General features: G+C 39.9%; 1 protein-coding gene across 4 annotated transcripts in view; it reads left to right on the forward strand.

The window, feature by feature from the left end:
• The first annotated feature begins 2595 nt into the window (after window positions 1-2595).
• RABGAP1L (RAB GTPase activating protein 1 like) overlaps window positions 2596-15430 on the forward strand; it is a 665825-nt gene continuing 652990 nt past the window's right edge. For 3 of the 4 annotated variants that reach the window (XM_068541282.1, XM_068541284.1, XM_068541285.1), the window contains exon 1: window positions 2596-2756. The gene's annotated coding sequence lies outside the window, so the exon portion shown is untranslated. Of the gene's footprint in view, window positions 2757-4050; window positions 4125-15430 lie in introns of those variants that run through there. The other variant, XM_068541283.1, reaches the window with a different exon arrangement.

Below are 15430 nucleotides of genomic sequence, written 5' to 3' on the forward strand. Positions count from 1 at the left end.
TAAACGCAATATAATAATATTCCACTCCATTAAATACCATAGTTTAAACTCTTCCATTTTTGTTCAACGTTGAACTTGTTTCCAGTTTTTGATACAGTATTATGATATTTTAAATTTGGAATTGCAGACCCACATGAAGGAAACAGAGCAGTGTAAGGTACAATAAGGAATGTAAAGACTCTGGAAAAGAGACAAAGCATGTCCTGTAGCTTACTGTCCTCATGTGAAAATGTAAGCCCACTGTTTCCAAATCTTCCACTTTTTAAAAAGAACCCCGAAAAGCATGTGAAATCTTCTGGCTTTTAACTGTGGCTAATTTTTTAAGCACCATGCAGGCCAAGCAAAATGCATTTGTGGGTTAGATCTGGACCTAGGCCACCAGTTTCTGTCATGTTATGAATCGTGTTAGAACATTTTATAACACCTCCCCTCAAAGTAAGAGCTTCAGTCCTTTCATGGACCAGGGCTGCTAGTGTATGCTTAGTACTAAGAAAGTCATAGTGGGGAGAGAAGTGAGCATCACACATTATAGGAAGAATGCTTTGTTATTAGTTCTTTGGCATGTACTTAGAACTGTTTTTCTGGTAGTGAGGATGAGTTTGTACCAAATCACCTTCACTGTCTCTTATCTAGGTTCTCTTGTGACATCTCTTATCCAAGTTCTATTGTGAGGAACAGCTCGGTTTTACAGAATGACCCCTGGTGATTAGAGGTGTAACATGTGGCCATGGGACAGAGTTCTTTTCCTTGTAGCAAGCTGGCACATCAGTTGATCCTATAACAGTGACTTGGCTGTTATGCTCCACTTTAATAGGAGAAATAACTGGCAACAGCCAATGGTGGACACTGTTATTGCTGCCGAAGGCATATGGTCATGAATTTGGGAACACTAAACTTATTTGGGACTTGTGATTTAAAAATTTTATTTCCTTTTTCAGGGGCTGTTTCTTACTGAATGCAGATAATTATCACAGTGTTGCCATTTTTGTCAGAAAGCTTTTTTCTGGTTAGCAGATACCAGAAGGCAGAAACTGTCTTTTTCATCTATTGACTTTCTTATGGTGTCCAGTGTAACTTTACTAGTATTTCGTTTAGTAGAGGCTAAGTACATAGTTGTTGGCTTATTTATTAATAGATACAGATGTTTTGAGTTATATTTAACTTTATTAAATATCAAAAGACCAGCACTTATTGGGTCAGGCCCAGAGCTAGGTAGTCTCTTGGGTTACAGAGCTTAAAGAAGCCCAGCAGGTAGGGGAAACACAAAACATTTGCAATACTCTTAATATGTCCCAGCATCTATGAACATTTAAATTAGGAAAAAGGCGTGGTGCGGGGCGCAGTGTGTGTGTGTGTGTGTGTGTGTGTGTGTGTGTGCGTGTGTGTGTAGAACTTGAGAGGGCTCTTTGGACAAATGTCTTATTTCTCAGGTAGCTTTTGGATCTAGGTGGGGAAATGAGTGCAGGGGAATTGAGGTAGGACAGAGGGAGAATTTTAAAGAAGTCACTCTAGAGCAGAAATCATTGGACATACACTTAACTCTTGCTGCAATATATTCACTTATTCATACAATAACATTAATGGAGTACTTTCTATGAGTCAGACACTATGCTAGGCATGGTGGAAGATAAAAATGAAGGAGGGCCTCAAAGATTCTCTAGTGGGATAAAGTATTGCACAGATTTACCCAGGTAAGGCTGAATATATTGGGCGCCACAAACCTATAGAAACAACGTGCTAAGGAAATTCAGAAAATCTCCTGGTCATTTTTGCCTGCAGTATCTGGGAAGGAGGATATCCACAGTTGACGGATCAGTACAATATTAGTAGATGAAAAAGAGTTAGCTTATTTTATCTCTACTAGTTTGTGCCCCCAAATTTATGACCCCAAAGGATATAAAGGTGCAAATGAGGGTACGTTTTCTTCATAAATACATAATAGTGCTTCCTGTTCATTCCACGCAGGTTATTTTCCTCTTCAATCTCCCCTGAGTCTCACACAACGAACCGGCAAGGGAGCACTTCATAAGTACACAAGACACCTTGAAAGAGGCACAGAAAAGAGTAACTGGAGAGAAAAGTTAGTATTCTTTAAAAGGTGACTTCCCTGAGGGTTACCGGGTATTATTAAGAATGAAAATATATGTAAGCCAGGTTTATGAGCAAGAACACAATCGCCCCAAACTCAGAATTATCTAAGAGCTCGGTAACCGCCGGGCAGGGCTTCAGCCCAACTCGCTCGGGGCTCGGGGACGGCCTCAGCTAGCCCGCGCGGACTGGCTCACGGCGCGGTTACCCTCCGGGAGGTTCTGAAGCGCCACGAGCGCCTCTAGCCCCTTCGCGGGTCCCTACTCGTAACAAGCCAGGTCGGCCGAGTCCTCACTCGCGTACCCTAACCCAACCACGGCCAGGTGGGGACGTGTACGCGCGTGCGCGCCCTCCGCCCAGGGCAGAGAAGGCGCCTCCGCCCTCAGGAGCGCGCACGCCGCGCCGAGGGGCCCGGACGCGCGCGCTCCCGATTCGCCACCGCCTCCTCCTCCTCCTCCTCCCCGGCCCGCCCCCTCCCTCGCCTCTTCCTGCCGGGCGGTCCTCCTCCCCTCCCCTCTCCGCTCCCTCCGCCCTGCTCCCTCCGCCCTCCTAGGGCTCTGGCGGCGGCAGAGTGAACGGGACGGGCCCGGTCGCAGAGCGCGGGGCGGCGGGTGGGACCCGGGCGCCTGGCAGAGTTGTTCCGGCCCTGCCCGCGGAGACGTGAGGAGGTGAGGCGAGGGCGGCCTCCGAGGGGCCGGCGGGCAGACAAGAGACTGGGAGCCGGGCTGGGGGTGCTGGCGCCGGGGCAAGCCGGGGAGGGTAGCGGTGGGGGCCAGGCCCGGCACGGGATGCAAGAGGACCTCGGGAGGAAGGCTCGGGGAGGGTTCGGGACTGTCGGTGGCTTCCCGGACACCGCGGTTCTCCCGGGCGGCGGCTCTTCGCGGCCCGGGCGGGCCGGCTGTCGGGGTCGGCGCCCCTCACCTGGGGGCGGGGTTGGTGACTTGGGAGTTCGTTTCCAGCTGTGTCCTCCTGACATCGCAGCCGCCTCCGCCGCTGCCGCCCGCTGCTGCGCCGTGGCTGCTGCCGGGTTCGCAGTCCCAGCAGCCCCACGTCCGGGGGGCGTGTGGTTAGGTTATTTTCTTACCCACGTTCAGGCATCTGTTCGTGACCGCGTCTTGCCCTCGCGCTCCCCCTGTCTCCGCCCGGGTCTTTGCTCCTCTTCTGCTGTTGATGCTTGTGGTTTTGCTGGATGGGATAGGCTGCGTCCTGGGCAGATCTCTACTTGCAAGAAATGCCCCGCTTCAAAGTTGACCGCCTGGCCATGCCAAACAACCCCCGTCCAGGTTGTGGGTGCTCAGTGCCCTGATAACTGAGTCAAAGTTTCTGAGACTGGGCTGGTAGTTTGCACTGGTCGCCAACGGTGCAGGACTGGGCAGTGCGTCAGCATGTGGAAAGGGGCCACTGGCCAGCGGGAGGTGTCCGGGTGCTAGGGGACTGGACCGACAGGGTTTGTTTCTGATCCAGGGCAGTGTGTCCAGGTGCTTCTGTATTCTCCTTATACTTCTCAGGATCATCCTAGAAAATGTACCAGAATTCACCTGGTCACTTGCAGAACTGAGGGTTTCATGTAAGTGATAAGAATTGTCAACCTCATTATGCTAACGGTAAGGAGAACTTTTGCTTGCCGGACAGATTTCAGCGCTGACTGGAAACTGATTTCAGGGTCTGCATTTTTGGTACAGGAAGGTTTAGGGATTTTTAAAAATACATTTAAATTATCTTGTACATGGTGGGAGGTAAGTAGTTGCTTCTTAACGATTCTGACAACACGATATCGTGAAAACCTTCTGACTTTTCTCATAATAGTGTTTATATGTGGCTTCTGCTGCACTTCTGTAGAATATCCAGTAGTATGATGTCAGAAGATACAAACATGAAGTTTGCTTGTGGTCAAATTGGAAGTGGATTTTGTGCATGGAAAATATTGGTCCACAAGTTGCTCCACTGGAAAACTGGCCTGTGATTCGTTATCTCAACAAAGTTCCATTTGAAACTGACAACGAAATTACAAAGGAGAAAGACCAGATGAATTTAATGTATGCATTATCTTCAAATTGTATTAAATGCTTGCTTGGTTGGGGAGTTAGTTGAGACTGAGTTAGACTGATGTCTCTCTTAAATCAGGTCAAAATGTGCCCTCGTATTATGTATTAACAAGTCATCTGGAGAGAAGTGGATGTAGTCTTTATAGGTGAATGTACTATATAGCCTACATTGTATTCTAGAAAGCTGGAAACAAGGTAGTAGGTCCCAGTACACTGGGACATGTAGTGAATATACCAGCCAACATAAAAAGGTGTAACTGTCAGTGTATGACTTTTTTTTTGGCCTGAGTTATTTGATGGGAATTTTTATACATTACAATTGTGATGTTCTGAGAATTTTTGTTCTTTTGTGAATTGTTTCATGATTCAGACCATTTTCTTTTCACTCTAGTAGTTTTTATGGTGTTTTTTAATTTGAATAACAGAATTTTATTGAGTATGTGAAACAGAAGTTTTTATGTTTATCAGCTCACCAATTCTAAATTAGTGACTTCTAAAAACTTATAATTAAAATTTTCTTTGCCTTAACCCAAAGTTGAACTCGTTCAATTACTGTATATTTATTTGAACTCAGATGATACAGCATTAAAGCTGATAGTCCTTTTATCCATTCTTTTGGAGTAGTCAAAAGAAGGAATTCTCTTGTGCCAAGTAAAAATATTATGAGTCGGAGATAGCCGGGTTTCTAGAGATTAGCTTTGAAGAGAGTAGTAGCTAAGTAGCAAAACTTTCTTGTATTGAGGGTGTAGAACTGGGTCTGCATTCTAGCCTACTATTGCCTTGAAGTGGTGTAGGGATGATTATGGATGGACAGAGGGTGTTTGGAGAATGACATAGATACTGTAGGCCATGGGATTGCCAGGCACAGAGGTTTTTTGCTATGTCTCACAAGTTTTAATGAGTTGTTACATGTGTATAGCTCTTGCTTTACATAAATAGGTCAGCCGGTGGGTCTGAGCATGACCAGCAGCCCAAGGCTATTCCAGCCTCTGGTACTGCAAGGACAGCTCTGGAATTTCTTATACAGATAGTCTTATGAGCATTTGGCACCACAGGTAGTGGAGGCAAAGAAAATCGAGCCTTGAGCCTGAGTTACGGTAAAACATACTCAGTTTTTTTTTTTAAATTTAAAATATTTACTTATTTATTTATTTGGTTGTGCCGGGTCTTAGTTGTGACTTGCGGGCTCCTTAGTTGCGGCTTACGGGCTCCTTAGTTGTGGCATGTGAACTCTTAGTTGCGGCATGCATGTGGGATCTAGTTCCCTGGCCAGGGATGGAACCTGAGCCCCCTGCATTGGGAGTGCAGAGTCTTACCCACTGGACCACCAGGGAAGTCCCAAAACATACTCAGTTTTTAAGGAGAGGTTTAATATTGTGAGCATGGAGAAAGACATTGCTTGACCTGACTCTTGGCTTTTCAGAGTCGTTAATAATTTTCACTTTATGGTCAATATTTGAAATTAGGTATGAGTACCTATCAGTGGACCCTAATAAGAAATAGTTAATGGAATTAAGCGGAACTTGTATCTCAACATTCTCTTTTTCATACTTCATTTACTTTCCATGTTGCACTCATTCAACAGATAGGATGCCATACTTGAGTATTGCAAGTTTGTGTTCTTGCTGGCTTCTTTTTGTCATCTTTTGGTGTTTTTTGGTGTAATTTTTGGGATTTTCCTGGGAAACTTATAGGCATATATTCAGTTGATTTGGAGTTAGATTTGGGCTAAGATTATTAGCCCACTTGAAATTCTGAGCCTTCTTGTTTTCTAAATAACCTTAAAAATAGAAAACACAATTCTTTATAAACACTCATGAAAAATCTGGCTACAGACTGTGTTGTTGTGATAGACATAGTACAGCCAAAAATATATTCAAGAAACTTCCCTTCTCACCCAGTTTAGTAAGCTTAAATAAGAAGAAAATAAAGTATTTTTTTCAATAAAATATTCTAGTTTTCCCAGAATATCAAGTCTAACAACTGTTTGCTGTACTATTTTCCCCCTTGCCTCTTCTAAGTTCAACAAGTACTACATGTCTCTAGTCCATGGCAAAAACTTAATTTTAGTAGTAGGGGATTCTCAGTGCAGGCTTGTGCTGGAGAATTTGACAGGGAAACACCAGGTATGGAAATTTACTTTTTTTACAGCACTGGTTTTCTCTGTACCCAGGTTCTTAGTGGAGTAGGGGAATGGACACATATCACAATTACATGGACCTTTTTTCATACTATATTTCCTTTTCCTCTCCTCCTCTTTCTCCTAACCCTTTGCTAAATGAGCCATTGCTACTAGTAGGGTGTTGTAGCCCTCGCTTGTAACTGAACAAAGGCTGAGAACCTTGCCCTTTTGCTAATACTTCCTAAGCCAAATTTCCACTCCCTGTAATTTGCCTTCTGGCGGTATCAATAGGCACCTCTGTTACTCTCATTTTTGAAGAGACGTATCAATTTTGGTGGTGAAGAGATTACATATGTAACTAAGAGTGAGATTTATTGCATTGTGTAGCATACATGGAAGAGAGACTAGGAGATTGCTTAGCTGAACATTTATGAACTGTTTTGACTGTGGCTCACAGTAAGAAATACATCTTATACCCTGATTCAACACACACACACACACACACACACACACACACACACACACAGAGTTGAAAGAAAAGTTAGGTGAAATAATACTTATCTTTTCTGGACCTTGCTGGGGCTGGCTCATCAGCTGGCTTATAAGAGCAATCGTGCCTCTCTTCCCACCGAACTCCATGTGTAGCTTGAAATTGGCCCTGGTGGGAGTATTTACACCAGGGACACCTGCAAATGTTACAGTTCGGAGCTTTTCTCTCTCCTCTGGATAGCCAGTTAAACATTTACAGCATACCGCAGCACTGCCTACAACACACTTTGGTATTTTCTATTTCATTTTATTAAAAAATGCTGGGTTTTGACACCCAAATTGATTTTACAGCCAGATAATGGATAACAGTTTATAGTTAAAACCTGGTTTAGTTCACCCTCTTCACTTTGTGGATGAACACACTAAAAGATTGAAGTTCAAGGTCACATAGCTAGTCATTAGCAAAGCCAGGTCTGGGGACTCCTAATCTGGAGTTGTTTCTAGTGGACTTATCTCTTTTCCTAACCCAAGCCATTCATGTAGCTCAATTAGAGTGTTTAATATATGTAAGACATTGTGTTAAGCAGTTTGAATAGAGATGAATAAGGCATGAACCTTGACCCTGAGGCATTATGCTTATGTGGGGGATTAAATATGGAAACAAAGATAATGTAAGGCAGAAAGTAATGTGTGCTAAAGAGATAAAGATAAGGCAGTACAAGTTAGAGAGAGGAGGGAGAGATTACTTTTAGTTGTAAGGATATGGGAAGAGGTGACATTTAAACCATGCTTTGAAGAATGGGTAGGATTTGGACATGTGGAAATAGGACAAATAGTATATAGAGAAAGGCCTTTCTGGGCCAGAGGCCAGGGCGATCAAAGGTATGGAGGGAAAGAGCTAGGCAAGAAAGGGTCAGTACCAGATGGTGAAGAGCCTTGAAGGCCAGTTTTCCTTTCTGCTTTTCAACTCGTCTTTCATTTTTGTCTCTGGAGTCATCTAGTACTTCTTAACGTTAAATAAGCTTTGTATGCTGTGCTCCTGATTAGACTATGACCCAGAGAACACTTAAGTATTCTTAGAGTAAAAGCTGAGGGAAAAATTATTAGTGTAAGAGAAACAACCTTGAGTTTATCAATCCTAAAACTGTTGGAAAGAAAGGGAAAATATTTTCTTTGTAAGGAGATGCCATTATTTTTTGTTTGGCCAAATAGACAGCATCAAATTGGCTGTAGCAGTACAGGAAGCAGTTTTGAAAGTCTTTTCAAAGCGTCTTTAAAAATGTGCTTTCTAAATGACTGGATCTTAATTTTTGGAGGCAGGTTTGGTTTAGGCAGAAAGGCAGTTTATACAGATCCACAGCTGAGCTGACTGCTTTTCACAATTTAGGGCAGCAAAGCAGGGTATTTCATACTATAGCCAGTTGTGAAGGATAGATTTTTTACTCAAAGAAGTTCCTTTGATTTCAGCATTTATGTCTTTGACAGCCTGTATGACTGGAGATGTTTTGAAGTCTTGGATGGAGCTTGCTGTGTTCCACAGGGGAATTAGGTGGCTAGAAATGAAGGCAAATGACAGTAAGTTGTGTCTGTTAATCAAATTGAAGCTCTGGTGGTAGTTCTCAAGGTTTTCTGTCTGTTGATGATTTCATACTCACTGCTTCTAATTAAAATGATGCACACTCAATTTGAAGAAGCTTTACTTCTCTTTGACCTACCAGTTCTATAAAGCTAAAAGCGCTTTTTGAATGTTGCCCAGGTAACAACACATACAGACTGTTAAAAGTGTGTGGAAAATTTTGGTAATCTTGGTAATGAAGTTGCTATAGTAAAAAACTGCTTGGTTGGTAAAAAGCTGGGCTACTTCTGGATGGTTGACAAGGAATTTTTGGGATGAGCTTTGGTTCCAAAATAAATGTGAATTATGTCTTTGCCATACTGTTTTCCTCATTTATTTAAGCTTCTGATATGTAAAGTATATTGTCCTGTTACTTTAGGTTTTAGCAGTTTTATATGAACCTCTCCACAAAATAGCACACCCCAAATAGCATGATAAATAAGAGTTTAGATGCAGCATGCTTCAGATACCTCGCACCATTTGAATGGTGTAGCTAATCATGTCAGCACAGAGGTGGGTTTTTTTTTTTTTTTGAAGATGTGTTAGGTTTTACAAATTGAGTTTATTAAAATTCTTCCAAATTTTCTACCATCATTTTCTTGTGATACAAAGTGTGATGTTGATGTCCTTAATTTAAACTATGCAAACATTTTTCTAAAGATATACACATGCACATGGATGTGTGTGTTTATATGTACGTATAACACACACCCCACCCACTAGCTGTTGGAATTTATGACGAAAACACAGTCTACCTGGTAAATGACTAAAAATAAGTGGTCTGGCTCTTTGAAGACTATCTTTCAAGTCACAAATATGAAAGTAATGCAAACCCAAAGGGATTTTTTGAATGCCACATTTCCAGAAAAGTAGCACATTTTAAAAGGCAAGTGTAGAATTCATTCATGTACCAGTGAAGGATTTCTCAACCTCTCCCTTACCCTGTGTATTATGTACACCCATATTCTTCCCTCATTATCAGCAGTAGGCAAAATTACAGGAGTTTAAAAATCAAACTTCACCAGAGGGGATGCAAATAACAAACACTATTTTTAGTAAAAATACAAACTTGTGGTTTTCAGTTTTGGAGGTTTAAGAGACATGTAACACTAGTTTTTGATAAACAATGTAGAGTATTTATTCTGTGCTTCAAGATGTACTTTGTCATTTTTGAGTCCCCTTGCTAGGAGCATGGTATAAATGCAAATGGTTGTTAGAGTGGATATTAGGTATTTCCTTGAATAGTTTCTCTTTAGTAAATTTATCTTGGTATGACACTTTGAATGAATTATATTTTAGTTTAGTGAAAAGTCAACCATTGACAGGAGCCTATACATATACTGGCAGACAGTATGGTTTCTTAGGTTGTTTTATAGTAATTTTGTTGTCTCAGCAGCTAATAGCCATCAGACTGTATTCATTTATTATTTTATTTCCACAAAGATCTTCTCTCATGGACTGTATTCTTTCATTTAAAATCTTTGTCTCATATTTTGCCCTGCTGTTAGTGGTCAAATTTGGAACAATATTTTGATTTGACTTTGTCCTAGTCTTCCTATGCAAAGATGTATTACTGCCTATCAAGTTGGTACTAAATTGTAATTCAGTTAATGTCTTCTTTCCTCCATCCATTTTTTCCTCTCAATATTCTAGAATTGATTCCAACACTAACCCAAGCTTCCTGGTTAACATTAATGTGAAAAATGAGATTAGATGTTATTATTTAAATCCTAGGACCACCTGTTTGCCAGTAGTAGTGAACCTATAAAATTTTTATGCATGAGTTAGGCAGCTTAATTTTTCACTAATGAGTCTAGGCCTCTAATTATGTATTTATTTTATTTTATTTGGCTGCGTCGGGTCTTAGTTGCGGCACGTGGGATCTTCGTTGTGGCATGTGGGATCTTTCGTTGTGGTGCGCAGGCTCAGTAGTTGTGGCACACGGGCTTAGTTGTCCTGCGACACGTGGGATCTTAGTTCCCCAACCAGGGATTGAACCCGCGACCCCTGCATTGGAAGGTGGATTCTTAACCATTGGACCACCAGGGAAGTCCCCTATTTTATTTAATTTTCAAATTGAAGTATAGTTGATTTAAAAAGTGCTAGTTTCAGGTATACAGCAAAGTGATTCAGTTATACATATGTATATGTATATGCATATATATATATATATTCTTTTTCAGATTCTTTTCATTATAGATTATTACATGATATTGAATATAGTTCCCTGTGCTATATAGTAGGTCCTTGTTGTTTATCTATTTTATATATAGTAGTGTGTATATGTTAATCCCAAACTCCCAATTTATCCCTCCTCCCCCCCTCCCTTTTCCCCTTGGTAACCATAAGTTTGTTTTCCATGTCTGTGAGTCTATTTCTGTTTTGTAAATAAGTTCATTTTTATCACTTTTTAGATTCCACATATTAGTGATATCATATGATATTTGTCTTTCTCTGTCTGGTTTACTTCACTTAGTATGATAATCTTTAGGTCCATCCATGTTGGTGCAAATGGCATTATTTCATTCTTTTTTATGGCTGAGTAATATTCCATTGTGTATATATACCACATTTTCTTTATCCATTCATCTGTCAGTGGACACTTAGTTTGCTTCCATGTCTTGGCTATTGTAAATAGTGCTGCTATGAACAATGGGGTGTTCTAATTTTTAAAAATTCTGACATGTGTTTTATATTTCTTGTCAATTTTGTCAATAGTTTTGATAGATGAAACAGGTTTCTCCTGTTGCACTTGGTTTCACAAACAATAAAATAGCAATTTCTACCATTTGAAAATATCAGGTAAAAGTTTTAAAAGATAATCTAACAATAGTAGGTTAGAGAAACCAGTTCGTTTAGCAATTAATATGATACTTCTCATTTTGTTTGTAAATTTCATTATGTTTGCATGCTAGATGTAGTAGAACTTTATTATGCTCCACTAAGAATTTACTTTTCTAGATAGAGAACTCTAGCAATTTTTGTACTTGTGAGAATTTCATTTGGAAGAGGAGCATGATAATAGTAGATTTTAGAAACTTTGGTTGGCCAAAGGGAATGGGAAAAAAAAATCAACTTTAAGCTGCAAATATAACTAAAAACACTTTTTGGTTTTGTGGAAGACAAGGTGGATAGAACGTAAGACCTTAGTTCTTGATCTAGTGCTGCTATGAGATTCTGAGAGCGTAAGTGATTTGCCACAGTTTTTTTCTCTTTGCATAATAATAGTAATAAACTAACATTATTGAGTGTTTAATGGGTTAGTTATTATATTAGATAATATGCATTATCTAGTTAATTTTTGCAATAACTATCTAAGGTAGGAACTATTATAATGTCATTCCCAGTTTGCAGATGAGGAAACAGGCTTAGAGAAAGTAACTTATGATCACACAGCTCATAAGAGGCAGGTCTCTTGCTTCTAAATTTGCCTCATAGTGACTCTCAACTACTACTCTGTATTGATGATTCATTAAATGGGGTTGATGATACTTTCCTTGCCTATTTCATAGGGTGGTTATGAGGACCAAAAAGGTAAGGTTTACAAAGGAACACCTATAAACGTGCCTGGTGTTTTCATTTTACTGGATGATTTTTGAGAAGCCAAAGAAGTCATTGAAATAGATAAGCATGTATATTACTTTTAATCACTAAAATAAGTCAAACCATAAAATAAAATAAGTAGAGCAAAATAAAATGGATCTTGAAAGGCTGCTATCTGCAAGGCAGAAGACATGTTTTGTGTGGGTCCAGAGGATTGGTGAGGGAAAGACGAAGGGAAGCAGAAATGTAGGGTGTATTGAATGAAAAGTGGATTGGATGCTCTCTACCAACCTGAACTCTTTCTGCAATGAGGAGGAGGATATAAATGACATTAGATGACCTCTGAGAGCCTTCCAACATCAAGATTTATGGCTGTTTGTAATGGGTGATTTTTATTTTAACACCTCAAAATAGCTAGATACACCCAAAAAACTTTTATTTTAGCTTGGATAATTAACAATCACCATTCCTTAAATGTCAGGTTTTTTTTTGAACTTAGGGTGGGAAAAAAGTATATGGTTGCCTGGGAAAAATATAGTTACGTATTTTGCTTTCTTCCCCCCAAGATAAACAGATTTTTTTTGAGGGTGCGGTGGGTAAAACAGCTTAATAGTATGTTGTCACATGCTTGTGCTTAATACTTTTCTTGTGATTTTCCCTCAAGTTTATATTTCCTAAGTGTGTATTTTTAAAAAATATTTATTTATTTATTTATTTTTGACTGTGTTGGGTCTTCGTTTCTATGCGAGGGCTTTCTCTAGTTGTGGGAAGCGGGGGCCACTCTTCATCACGGTGCACGGGCCTCTCACTATCGTGGCCTCTCTTTTTGTGGAGCACAGGCTCCAGACGTGCAGGCTCAGTAGTTGTGGCTCACGGACCTAGTTGCTCTGTGGCATGTGGGATCTTCCCAGACCAGGGCTCGAACCCGTGTCCCCTGCATTGGCAGGCAGATTCTCTACCACTGCGCCACCAGGGAAGCCCCCTAAGTGTGTATTTTCAGAAGAAAGTTAATATCATTATGAGTATGAAAGTTCGTTTTTATTGTATGGAGTGTTATGGTTTTATGGCTCTTTATACCGTTGGTTTCATTCTCTGACACTGTTTTATTCAGCAAGCATTTATAAGGCAGAGAATGGGTTCAGTGCTAGAGAAGGAGAGATAAGAGACTGTTAAGGAGCTGACAGTCATACTGGAGAAACATGCAAATGCAGTGGTGTGTAGCAAGGATGGGGCAGCTTAGGATATGTCTTACAGAAAACTTCAGAAGGTTATGTAACCTGGTCTGGGGTTTCAGGTAGGGTTGCTTGGAATATCTGAGTTGAGTTTAAAGAAGGCAAGAGAGACATCTTAGATAGAGGTATGAAAATTTGAAGTTATAACTCTTCACTTATGTAGACCGAGTGGCAGCTCCTCATCTCTCTGAAACATGCAAAAACCCCAAAGTAGATATCATTTTTATAAGTAGTTACTTATAAATAAAGCTCTCACTGAGAACTTATTTTTATTTTATACATGATGCTTGTGGTTTCTAAGGTAATAGATTAAAAGGAATAATTTAGAATTGAAATGTTGTCATAAATATACATAATGATAATAACAGCGAGATTGCTGACATGATAGCAGCAAAGAAGTAGGAAAAACTAAAAACTGTAGATAGTAAAGGAAAACAGCCTTGCGCACCTACTTAGCTTTGGGTATCAATTGTGTTTTTAATAGTATAGAATAATAATGAAAGTTTGTCATGTTCTCTCTTACAAGAAAAGGTTAAATATATGGTCTGTATAAATTTACAGGGGCATTAAAGTTTTTTCTTAAAAAGATTTTTTAATATGAAATAGTATGAAAACCAGAGGGTAAACTCTTAGTTCAGTTATCAAATTGTTTATCCTGAATGATTGATTTCCAAAGGGCGTTGAATAACCTTAGATTTAATTTTCTTCTTGTATATGATACATACACCTGCGTATTTTATGAGATACTAGACATAGTTCAGCACAGTCTTTGCTATATAACATTGGCTAAAATTATGTGCTTATATAAAATATCAAACTTAGGGTTCTTGACCATTTGGGTATCAGGTATTTTTAGAGAGTGTGGACCAGATTGTCTTTCTGTTCTGGATGGCTTATAGTTGTGGTCTCTCTCAGCCTAGATGTCATCATCTTGAAAACCTTCACTGAGACTATAGACTCTGTTAGTAATCTCTCATCTGTGCTTTTGGAGCATCCTATTTTCCCCCCTGTTGTGATACTAATAAACATTGCATCGTAGCTTGTCCGTTTCTGCTTTAGACTATAGGCTTTTCGAGAAACGCAAAAAAACAGAAACTACTTTGTTTAGGGCTCTGGAATTGGTCTCTCCTTGGTTTGAATCTTGGCTTTGTGTGGCATTGGGGATGATATCTGTAAAGTGGGGATAATCTTACTGCAGAGGGTTATTTATCTTGAATAAATTAATGAATGTAGAGGAGACATAACACAGTTCCTGGCACATTGTTTAGTTCTCATAAATGTTTCCTCCTCCTTCCTTTCTTTCTTGTTGTGTCTGGCACTTAGTAGGACTTTCAATAATACTTTTAAAATGGTTTCGTAAACTATGTTAGAGCTGAATTGGATCTATGTATCATTAACCTTATTAAATGAAAATTTCTTAAAATGAATAATAATGAGTATATAAAAATGCAGTCTTTGCGCTAGATGTCAGCAAATCATGTAGTCTCCAAATTAGATTATCAGCATGAAAAAACTTTCTCCAGGCCTTCTCAAGCTTATAATTGTTGTGAGGCAGTGGGTTTAAAGTAGGTGGAAAAGATTGTGGAGTTCCTTTTTCTGGATTTGCTGCTTTCTGACCTTGTTCACTTGTGTTGGTGGCTCTGCCTCTTATTGCCATCATCTTGGCCTTTTTATGATGGGATGGTCATTGATCTGTTTCTTGGGAAGGAAAGAACCCTGAACCTGATAGACTAATTAACTGTGTGACCTTGGGTAAGTAACCTTACTTCTGGGTTTATATATCTGTATAATGAAAGTAATAATACCTCAAGACTCTGTGAAAGTCAAGAAATAGGTGCCTGGTTATAGAAGATGCTGCATAGATGGTAGGTATTCTTAGGACTTTTACCAAGCCAGAATCCTCAGTATTCCTTCTGTATTAGTAACTTTATTTGACAGCAGCAACCAAGAAATGGGGTGAGGGAGAACTGGATGACCTGGGGAACGATGGCAGAGATTTTGCACCAGCACTCGTGACCTCAGATGGGAGACACAGATGCGGAGGGCCTGTAGCTTTATGTGAAGGAGGACGGGTGGAACCAGATTGGATCAGATATGGCATAACATCTATAGTCTGGCTCAAAACCTCATAAACTGGTTGGGTGGTTTTTAATTTAATTAAATTTTAAAAGTTTTATTTATTTTTTAGTTATTAAAATGCTGACAGTACTAAACTACTTACTTGATTACAGAATGATTTTTCAGTGAGCTGGGTACAACTTATTCAAGGTTTATGAGCTGTAGAATTGTTCCTTTG

This window comes from Eschrichtius robustus, chromosome 3, assembly GCF_028021215.1.
Source record: "Eschrichtius robustus isolate mEscRob2 chromosome 3, mEscRob2.pri, whole genome shotgun sequence".
Lineage (NCBI taxonomy): Eukaryota > Metazoa > Chordata > Mammalia > Artiodactyla > Eschrichtiidae > Eschrichtius > Eschrichtius robustus.